The 12,492-nt window shown below is 39.9% G+C and overlaps 1 pseudogene; it reads left to right on the forward strand.

Moving 5' to 3' along the window:
• Positions 1–12,492, forward strand: part of LOC139582321 (queuine tRNA-ribosyltransferase accessory subunit 2-like) — a 101,031-nt pseudogene that overhangs the window by 58,175 nt on the left and 30,364 nt on the right.

Here is a 12,492-nt window from a genome sequence, read left to right on the forward strand (position 1 = left end):
TGTGGACAGTACTGAACCACCATGCTCACTGAGAAACGTCTACCACATACAGTAGATATTACTTGAACCAGTCGAAGGCAAAGCCTGAGATTCCCACCCATCTTTCCGTGCTGTGAAGTGAGCGGAAGCCACTGGAATTTTTCAAATAAGTTGTTCATACTCAAATAAGCCACCAATTGCTTGAAAACAACTTTTTCTAAAATCTTGGATAAAAAAGGAAGTTCAGAGAGAGGTCTATTACTGCTCAGTGAGGAGGGGTCTAGATTGGGTTGTTAAGGAGAGACTAGAGCAGTTTTAATAGATAGAAAGTGTCTGTTTCTTTGTAATTGCGCCTCGCTGTGTGTGTGACCACAAATATTGACGTTGTTTGTTTGGTGGAATAAGAGGCAGTATCAGTCAAATAAAATAACTGGGTGAAGAAACAAACCCAACGGGTCAGATGGTCAAATGAAATCAATGGACGATCTCACTGTTACCCCAGTAAACTATTGAATTATGCTCGCCGTTAGTCTCTGCTGAAGGAAAAGAAAACTCAATATGATTCAAGCGTTCCTGAGGGAAATTGAAGCCTCCCGTGAGAATGATACATTTTCTGGTTGATAGCTGTAAAAGTTTCTATATCAGGCCAAAGTAACAGATTCTGATTTAAAAGTTGGGGATCAGACTGGTTTAGACAGACAGCAGTAATACATTCTGTACGGGGGAGTGTAATGGGGTTCACTGGAGGTGAGTGTGAGGACAAGACTGGGGTCCATCAGCTAAAGAGGCGAGGGTGTCCAAATCCCCTCTCAGCCAATTAGAGGGCTCCATGGGGAGGTGGCGACTCACTCTCACTCTCACTCTGCCTCTGTCTCTCCCTCCATCTCTCTCTCTCTCTCTTTACTCTGCCTCCGTCTCTCCCTCCATCTCTCTCTCTCTCTCTTTACTCTGCCTCCGTCTCTCCCTCCATCTCTCTCTCTTTACTCTGCCTCTGTCTCTCCATTCATCTGTCAAACTCTTTCTACCTTTCTTGTACATCCATCTCTCCTCCTCCCTCTCCCCCCTCTCTCACTCTCTCCCTCCCATGTCCAATTTTACCTCTCTCTTTGCCCACCTCCTTTGTCCCCTCATCCCCCCCTTCCTTGTCATGTTTGTTCTCTCCACTCTTGTTTTCACCTTTATCCATCCCCTTCTCACTCTCCTCCCTATTTATTATATACATGGGCTCTTTTCTTCTCCATCTCCACCAATCTCTGTTTTGCTATGCCCACCCTCTCTCTCACTCTCTATCTCTCTCTCCATTCCTATCTCTTCTCTTCTTTGTTTCTCTCTCTCTAACAGGATCAATCAGTTTGCCCTCTCTCCCGCTATCTGCTCCCTCTTTGTTTATGTCCTCTCTGTCTTTCTTTTTCTCTCCTTCTCTCTCTCTCTCGCTCTCTCTCTCTCTCTCTCTCTCTCTCTCTCTCTCTGTCTCTTATTCACTCTCTCTTTCTCTTCCTCTCTCTCACTCTCATCCTCTCTCGCACTCTCTTTCTCTCTCTCCCTCTCTCTCTTTCTCTTCCTCTCTCTCCCCTTCTTTGTTTCTCTCTAACAGGATATCTCTCAATTTCAATTTAAGGGTCTCTCTCTGCCTCGCTTTCTCTTCATCTCTCCCTCTCTCCCTCTTCCTCCCTCTCTCTCTCTCTTTCTTTCTCTTCCTCGCTCTCTCTCTTCCTCTCTCCCTCTTTCTCCCTCTCGCTCTCTCTCTTTCTCCTTCATTCTCTTCCTCTCTCCATGACTGGATCATTCTGTTTGCCCTCCTGTTGACCTTAGCTGCTCTCTCTGGGTGGTGGTGCCTGATAACTCTTTGTGTGTGTGTGTGTGTGGGGGGGGGGGGGGGTTGGAGGGTTTTGTGTTTCGGTGGATGGTGCAAATACTGATATTCCTTTGTTGGAGAGGAGAAGAGCGTGAAATTAGAACACAATGGACCATAATTGGTTTAGGATGTATGGTTTTAGGGCATGATCTGACTGCTGTGGATTTTGGAATGTGTGGGTTTAGTGAAAATATAAGATTGGTGTAGTTTAATGGGTGTGGCATAAGGGATTGATTTGATTGGTGCGTATTTTGGCAGTTGTGGAGTCGGACAAGGACAAGCCAGATACTGGCATAGGTGAGACGACTGGAACTGATAATCCCCAAGAAGACCAAACCAAGATGACTCCTTTTAAAATCAACCTGAAAGATGAGAGGTTTGTGTCCATGAGTGCCAGTTAGTGTGTGTACTATACACACGTGCCTCTGTCCCTTGCACTCTACTCAAAGGAACATGGTGTGTTTGTGTGTGTGTGTGTGCACATGTATGTGTGTCTGTCTGTCTGTTGTCTGTCTGTGACCCTTGACCTCTGCTCTCCAGGTACAGAGATGACTTCAGTCCGCTAGTGGAGGGGTGTGGCTGCTACCACTGCAGGAACCACAAGAGGGCGTGTCTACGCCACCTGCTAGTGACCAATGAGCTGCTGGCTGAAGTCCTGCTCATGCTCCACAACATGGCCCACTACTGCGCCTTCTTCACCGCCCTTAGGGGGGGTGCTGGCCAGCGACAGGCTGGACCTCCTCAAGAAGAGAGTACTACAAGGACTAGGCAGGAGGTGAGCAGGGAGGGGGCTGGGGATAGGTAGATTAGTTAGAGAGGTAAAGGTAGGGAGGGGACTGGGGACTGGGGAGAAGGATAGGTAGATTAGTTAGAGAGGTAAAGGTAGGGAGGGGACTGGGGACTGGGGAGAAGGATAGGTAGATTAGTTAGAGAGGTAAAGGTAGGGAGGGGACTGGGGAGAACGATAGGTAGATTAGTTAGAGAGGTAAAGGTAGGGAGGGGACTGGGGAGAAGGATAGGTAGATTAGTTAGAGAGGTAAAGGTAGGGAGGGGACTGGGGAGAACGATAGGTAGATTAGTTAGAGAGGTAAAGGTAGGGAGGGGACTGGGGAGAACGATAGGTAGATTAGTTAGAGAGGTAAAGGTAGGGAGGGGACTGGGGAGAAGGATAGGTAGATTAGTTAGAGAGGTAAAGGTAGGGAGGGGGCTGGGGAGAAGGATAGGTAGATTAGTTAGAGAGGTAAAGGTAGGGAGGGGCATGGGGAGAAGGATAGGTAGATTAGTTAGAGAGGTAAAGGTAGGGAGGGGCTGGGGAGAAGGATAGGTAGATTAGTTAGAGAGGTAAAGGTAGGGAGGGGCATGGGGAGAAGGATAGGTAGATTAGTTAGAGAGGTAAAGGTAGGGAGGGGCATGGGGAGAAGGATAGGTAGATTAGTTAGAGAGGTAAAGGTAGGGAGGGGCATGGGGAGAAGGATAGGTAGATTAGTTAGAGAGGTAAAGGTAGGGAGGGGCATGGGGAGAAGGATAGGTAGATTAGTTAGAGAGGTAAATGTAGGGAGGGGCATGGTGAGAAGGATAGGTAGATTAGTTAGAGAGGTAAAGGTAGGGAGGGGCATGGGGAGAGGATGGAATGGAAGGGTTATTGGGAATGGGGAAGATAGCATAAAAAGGAGGGAGTGTAGAGGGATCCAGGTGAAAGTGTAGGGAGACCTTTCTCTCCTTCTTTCAAGAGTGATCAGAGGGTTTGACAGTTGGCTAGATGAAAGCAATGTTACCATTGAATTGCTCTCACCTATCCAATCATGTCAGATCAGTCATTCATTCCAGGCAGTCAGGATGCATTTTTAGAGAACTCTAAGAGGAAATTGGCTTTGCAGTGGGCGGAAGTCATCCATAAAAACAAAACAAGCATGTCAACAAATCAAAACGATATGACAAGAGGGAGGGTTGGAGGGAAACCTGGGGTGAGGAGGAGGGAAGTTGGAAGGAGTGGGAGGTGAAAAGAGCCAAGGAGGACAGTTGCGTATCGTTTTGAGCCCTCTCCCATTGAGCCTGCCTGCTGCCACCAAGTCCAGGTCAGCGGATGAGTAAGTTCCCCAGGACACATTAACATAACGGGAAGTGGAGCGCAGACCAGTGGGACAACAAACAGCCCAAATAGAGTTTGGAAGAAAAAGGCAGGAAACCTCCCTGGCCCTGCTTCTTCCTGAAATACATTAACAAGATGCGTACGAAACAACCCCGCTTCAGGTTAGGGCAGTGGCTATGGTAAAGAGGAAAGGAAGCCACTACAGACGTGTTGATCTTTGGTGTGTGGCCTGGCCTCCGTTGAGCACTACCTCTGATGCTGTCAGCGCAGTCAGCGACTGCTTTATTTATCTGGTTTTCATTTACATCAACCTCACGTCCCTTTTTTTCTGTAATTCATATTTTCCAAGTATCTGATGTAGGATGGGGATGTGATTTTCCCCTGTCTAATACATTTTATGAGATGTGCCTGCTGGTTTCATCCATTTATTTTCCGAATGCAAACACACACAGACACAGACACAGACACAGACACAGACACAGACACAGACACAGACACAGACACAGACACAGACACAGACACAGACACAGACGTATACGTAACAATAACTGTACACTGGTATACACCCGTGGAGAATGACTCCCTGTTAGAGTATCCCACATGGACGTGCTCCATCTGGTGCCTTATGTATGCATTCATACGTTCCCTACATGCATACCACAGGCGGCTGGTGGCATCTTAATTGGGGAGGATGGGCTCATAATAATGTCTTGAACGGAATGTATGGAATGGTATCAAACACATGGTATCTATGTGTTTGTTACCATTCTATTCCAGCCATTACAGTGCCTTCAGAAAGTATTCATACCCCTTGACTTTTTCCACATTTTGTTGTGTTACAGCCTGAATTTAAAATTGATTCAATTGAGATTTTTTGGGGTCACTGGCCTACACACAATACCCCATAATGTCGAGGTGGAATTATGTTGATTTAATTTTTTACAAATTAATAAAAAAATGAAAAGCTGAAATGTTGAGTCAAAAAGTATTCAACCTTTTTGTTATGGCCTAAATAAGTTCAGGAGTAAAAATGTGCTTAACAAGTCACATGAAAAGTTGCATGGACTCACTCTGTGTGCAATAATAGTGTTCAACATGATTTTTGAATGACTGCCTCATCTCTGTACCCCACACATACAATTATCTGTAAGGTCCCTCAGTCGAGTAGTGAATTTCAAGCAAAGATTCAACCACAAAGACCAGGGATGGTTTCCAATCAAAGATTCAACCACAAAGACCAGGGATGGTTTCCAATGCCTCACAAAAATGGGCACCTTCTTTGTGAACAGACATTTAATATCCCTTTGGATGGCGTATTTATACACCCAGTCACTACAAAGATACAGGCTTGCCGGAGAGGAAGGATTTCACCATGAGGCCAACGGTGACTTTAAAACAGAGTTTAATGGCTGTGATAGGAGAAAACTGAGGATGGATCAAAAACTTTGTAGTTCCTCCACAATACTAACTTAAATGACAGAGTGAAAAGGAAGACTGTACAGAATAAAATATTCTAAAACATGCGTCCTGTTTGCAACAAGGCAAAGCAATTCACTTTTTGTCCTGAATACAAACTGTTGTATTTGGGGCAAATCAAATAGAACACATTACTGAGTACCACTCTCCATATTTTGAAGCATAGTGGTGGCTGCATCATGTTATTGGTATGCTTGTAATCATTAAGGAGTAAGGGTTTTTTCAGGATAAAAAATAAATGCAATGGAGCTAAGCACAGGCAAAATCCTAGAGGAAAACCTGGTTCAGTCTGCTTTCCACCAGACACTGGGAGATTAATTAACCTTTTACGCCAAATCTACACTGGAGTTGCTTAACAAGAAGACGTGGAATGTTCCTGAGTTGCCGAGTTACAGTTTTGACTTAAATCTGCTTGAAAATCTATGGCAAGACTTAAATGGTTGTTTAGCAATGATCAACTACCAATTAGACAAGAGCTTGAAGAAATGTAAAAAAATTAATGGGCAAATACTGTACAATCCAGCTCTTCGAGACTTATCCAGAAAGACTCACAGCTGTAATCACTGCCAAAGGTGATTCTAATGTATTGACTCATGGGTGTGAATACTTATGTCAATTAGATATTTATGTGTTTCATTTTCACTACCTTTGCAACATAAAAAAACAACAACATGTTTTCACTTTCTCATTATGGTGTATTGTGTGTAGATGGGTGAGAAACATACATGTTTTCACTTTCTCATTATGGGGTACTGTGTGTAGATGGGTGAGAAAAAATATCAATTTAATCCATTGTGAATTCAGGCTGTAACAACTAAATGTGGAATAAGCCACGGGGTATGAATACTTTCTGAAGGCCCTGTATTAGTAGCCTGTCCTCCTCTCACCAGTCTCCTGTGATGCATACAAATGCGCTGGTTTTGGCTGTCGGTTGTTCTGTTCCCCTGAGGTTTGGTTGAGGTTACCTGGATGTTTTTAGTTTTCTGCTCCATTGCAGCTCCTGCCGAGAACATAAAGATATGGCAGCCAGTCAGCGGTTTGGGATGGAGAGAATACCAGAGCCTTTTGAAGGATTGTGACTAATTGAATGTGCTGGACTGCGAATGTGCGTATGGATGTGTGTGTGTGTGTGTGTGTGGGGTGGGTGGGTGGGTGGGTGGATTTATTGTGAGAGCATTGGTGTGTTCACTGAATTCACTGAAATTCGTGTGAGTGAGCATTAATGCAAGTGGGCACATGTGTCACAGTGTGAGTTTGAGTTATAGTGTGAATGTGTTTGTGTGCTTAGGTGTCGTGTGTGTGTGTGTGCGCGCCTCGCTATGGGATTGGTAATGTGATTGAGTGTGATTGACGGCGGGCAGTATTTACATTTAAAAGGGGTTCGTGAGGGACACACGCAGCAGGTGGGACCCACAGCTCGTTTGAACTAATTACACTGACTGAGAGCGACTCCAGCAGATCATTAAAAGTTTCCTCCTTTCTCCACAACTTTCGCTTGTGAGGTCTCACACATCGGTTCTGGACTTCACATACCAGCCAGATTGCTATCAACTTCAGTGGCAGCAGCATGCTGCTGAGAAGAATGGGCCCTCTTCTTTAACCTCTGTTTGACAGAGCTAGGAAGGTTGTGTGTTATAAGGATTAAAGCCATGGAGGATTCAGTTACACAAGGCGCTGTTTTATAGTTAGGCCATTTCAAAATAAAGGCATTACAAGGGCTTCTAAGTGACTATGATGTTGAGCAGAACTGGTGTTGTCAGACTGACACTGAGGAAGTGTCTGACAGCTGGCAGACAACAGTTTCCTGTAGCTCTACGCACCACCAAGTCAGCTTGTGTAACTGATGATTTGACATAGTGTCATTATGGCCAGTCAGGGTTTTCTTCATCTCAGAAAAACCATATTCACTCAACACACTGAGTTAAACTGTCAGTTTTCATAACCAGAACTATTTTCACCCAATGGGAACTGAGCAGGACATCTCTAACTGACGTGGCAACTGTTTCCTAAGTTATCTCCCTGACGACCTGACCCCTACCATCCCCATGGTAACACCTGACCGTTGGCAGTTAATAAATGCCTGTTGAGCTGTAGCTGTGACAGTCCTGGGTGTTTTAACTGGCCTGAATGATGGATGAAGAGGGAAGAGAGCCAGGGGCCAGTTGTCATGATTACTCCACTGATAGGGCTCAGGATTCATTTAGCCACGTAGAATGGTCACGAAGCAAGGCTCTGACTCCACAGGGATCCTCTGCTGCCCATCTCTGCCTATGGGATCAGAATACCTCCCCACCGTTAATGTTTTATCATGGGAGCTCTGGCTTTCAGAATTAAAATTGATAAGGTTTGAGCGATATATGTTGAAATGTTGTAAGACATTACCACTCAAAGAGCTCTGGGTTAATGCATCCCAAGGCCCTTTGCACTTGCTTACCGCAGAAGTAGATCCAAATAGGACTTGATGGGAAATCTCCATTGGCCAACCTGCTCTTTTGTGCTCCAGACAGCAAGGTGTAGTCTGCCTCTCACTGGATATGGTAAAAATACATTACTGCTGGATATGGTAAAAATACATTACTGCTGGAAATGGTAAAAATACATTACTGCTGGATATGGTAAAAATACATTACTGCTGGATATGGTAAAAATACATTACTGCTGGATATGGTAAAAATACATTACTGCTGGAAATGGTAAAAATACATTACTGCTGGATATGGTAAAAATACATTACTGCTGGATATGGTAAAAATACATTACTGCTGGATATGGTAAAAATACATTACTGCTGGATATGGTAAAAATACATTACTGCTGGATATGGTAAAAATACATTACTGCTGGATATGGTAAAAATACATTACTGCTGGATATGGTAAAAATACATTACTGCTGGATATGGTAAAAATACATTACTGCTGGATATGGTAAAAATACATTACTGCTGGATATGGTAAAAATACATTACTGCTGGATATGGTAAAAATACATTACTGCTGGATATGGTAAAAATACATTACTGCTGGATATGGTAAAAATACATTACTGCTGGATATGGTAAAAATACATTACTGCTGGATATGGTAAAAATACATTACTGCTGGACATGGTAAAAATACATTACTGCTGGATATGGTAAAAATACATTACTGCTGGATATGGTAAAAATACATTACTGCTGGAAATGGTAAAAATACATTACTGCTGGATATGGTAAAAATACATTACTGCTGGATATGGTAAAAATACATTACTGCTGGATATGGTAAAAATACATTACTGCTGGATATGGTAAAAATACATTACTGCTGGATATGGTAAAAATACATTACTGCTGGATAAGGTAAAAATACATTATTACTGGATATGGTAAAAATACATTACTGCTGGATATGGTAAAAATACATTACTGCTGGATATGGTAAAAATACATTACTGCTGGATATGGTAAAAATACATTACTGCTGGATATGGTAAAAATACATTACTGCTGGATATGGTAAAAATACATTACTGCTGGATATGGTAAAAATACATTACTGCTGGATATGGTAAAAATACATTACTGCTGGATATGGTAAAAATACATCACTGCTGGATATGGTAAAAATACATCACTGCTGGATATGGTAAAAATACATTACTGCTGGATATGGTAAAAATACATTACTGCTGGATATGGTAAAAATACATCACTGCTGGATATGGTAAAAATACATTACTGCTGGATATGGTAAAAATACATTACTGCTGGAAATGGTAAAAATACATTACTGCTGGATATGGTAAAAATACATTACTGCTGGATATGGTAAACAATACATTACTGCTGGATATGGTAAAAATACATTACTGCTGGAAATGGTAAAAATACATTACTGCTGGATATGGTAAAAATACATTACTGCTGGATATGGTAAAAATACATTACTGCTGGATATGGTAAAAATACATTACTGCTGGATATGGTAAAAATACATTACTGCTGGATATGGTAAAAATACATTACTGCTGGATATGGTAAAAATACATTACTGCTGGATATGGTAAAAATACATTACTGCTGGATATGGTAAAAATACATTACTGCTGGATATGGTAAAAATACATTACTGCTGGACATGGTAAAAATACATTACTGCTGGATATGGTAAAAATACATTACTGCTGGATATGGTAAAAATACATTACTGCTGGAAATGGTAAAAATACATTACTGCTGGATATGGTAAAAATACATTACTGCTGGATATGGTAAAAATACATTACTGCTGGATATGGTAAAAATACATTACTGCTGGATATGGTAAAAATACATTACTGCTGGATATGGTAAAAATACATTACTGCTGGATAAGGTAAAAATACATTATTACTGGATATGGTAAAAATACATTACTGCTGGATATGGTAAAAATACATTACTGCTGGATATGGTAAAAATACATTACTGCTGGATATGGTAAAAATACATTACTGCTGGATATGGTAAAAAATACATTACTGCTGGATATGGTAAAAATACATTACTGCTGGATATGGTAAAAATACATTACTGCTGGATATGGTAAAAATACATCACTGCTGGATATGGTAAAAATACATCACTGCTGGATATGGTAAAAATACATTACTGCTGGATATGGTAAAAATACATTACTGCTGGATATGGTAAAAATACATCACTGCTGGATATGGTAAAAATACATTACTGCTGGATATGGTAAAAATGCATTACTGCTGGATATGGTAAAAATACATTACTGCTGGAAATGGTAAAAATACATTACTGCTGGATATGGTAAAAATACATTACTGCTGGATATGGTAAAAATATATTACTGCTGGATATGGTAAAAATACATTACTGCTGGAAATGGTAAAAATACATTACTGCTGGATATGGTAAAAATACATTACTGCTGGATATGGTAAAAATACATTACTGCTGGATATGGTAAAAATACATTACTGCTGGATATGGTAAAAATACATTACTGCTGGATATGGTAAAAATACATTACTGCTGGATATGGTAAAAATACATTACTGCTGGATATGGTAAAAATACATCACTGCTGGATATGGTAAAAATACATTACTGCTGGATATGGTAAAAATACATTACTGCTGGATATGGTAAAAATACATTACTGCTGGATATGGTAAAAATACATCACTGCTGGATATGGTAAAAATACATTACTGCTGGATATGGTAAAAATACATTACTGCTGGATATGGTAAAAATACATTACTGCTGGATATGGTAAAAATACATTACTGCTGGAAATGGTAAAAATACATTACTGCTGGATATGGTAAAAATACATTACTGCTGGATATGGTAAAAATACATTACTGCTGGATATGGTAAAAATACATTACTGCTGGATATGGTAAAAATACATTACTGCTGGATATGGTAAAAATACATTACTGCTGGATATGGTAAAAATACATTACTGCTGGACATGGTAAAAATACATTACTGCTGGATATGGTAAAAATACATTACTGCTGGATATGGTAAAAATACATTACTACTGGAAATGGTAAAAATACATTACTGCTGGATATGGTAAAAATACATTACTGCTGGATATGGTAAAAATACATTACTGCTGGATATGGTAAAAATACATTACTACTGGATATGGTAAAAATACATTACTACTGGAAATGGTAAAAATACATTACTGCTGGACATGGTAAAAATACATTACTGCTGGATATGGTAAAAATACATTACTACTGGATATGGTAAAAATACATTACTACTGGAAATGGTAAAAATACATTACTGCTGGATATGGTAAAAATACATTACTGCTGGATATGGTAAAAATACATTACTGCTGGATATGGTAAAAATACATTACTGCTGGATATGGTAAAAATACATTACTGCTGGATATGGTAAAAATACATTACTGCTGGATATGGTAAAAATACATTACTGCTGGACATGGTAAAAATACATTACTGCTGGATATGGTAAAAATACATTACTGCTGGATATGGTAAAAATACATTACTGCTGGATATGGTAAAAATACATTACTGCTGGATATGGTAAAAATACATTACTGCTGGATATGGTAAAAATACATTACTGCTGGATATGGTAAAAATACATTACTGCTGGAAATGGTAAAAATACATTACTGCTGGATATGGTAAAAATACATTACTGCTGGATATGGTAAAAATACATTACTGCTGGATATGGTAAAAATACATTACTGCTGGAAATGGTAAAAATACATTACTGCTGGATATGGTAAAAATACATTACTACTGGATATGGTAAAAATACATTACTGCTGGAAATGGTAAAAATACATTACTGCTGGATATGGTAAAAATACATTACTGCTGGATATGGTAAAAATACATTACTGCTGGATATGGTAAAAATACATTACTGCTGGATATGGTAAAAATACATTACTGCTGGAAATGGTAAAAATACATTACTGCTGGATATGGTAAAAATACATTACTGCTGGATATGGTAAAAATACATTACTGCTGGATATGGTAAAAATACATTACTGCTGGAAATGGTAAAAATACATTACTGCTGGAAATGGTAAAAATACATTACTGCTGGATATGGTAAAAATACATTACTGCTGGATATGGTAAAAATACATTACTGCTGGATATGGTAAAAATACATTACTGCTGGATATGGTAAAAATACATTCCTGCCTGATATAGTAAAAATACATTCCTGCTGGATATGGTAAAAATACATTACTGCTGGATATGGTAAAAATACATTACTGCTGGATATGGTAAAAATACATTACTGCTGGATATGGTAAAAATACATTACTGCTGGAAATGGTAAAAATACATTACTGCTGGAAATGGTAAAAATACATTACTGCTGGATATGGTAAAAAATACATTACTGCTGGATATGATAAAAATACATTACTGCTGGATATGGTAAAAATACATTACTGCTGGATATGGTAAAAATACATTACTGCTGGATATGGTAAAAATACATTACTGCTGGATATGGTAAAAATACATTACTGCTGGATATGGTAAAAATACATTACTGCTAGATATGGTA

Source organism: Salvelinus alpinus, chromosome 8, assembly GCF_045679555.1.
Source record: "Salvelinus alpinus chromosome 8, SLU_Salpinus.1, whole genome shotgun sequence".
NCBI classification, from domain to species: Eukaryota; Metazoa; Chordata; class Actinopteri; order Salmoniformes; family Salmonidae; genus Salvelinus; species Salvelinus alpinus.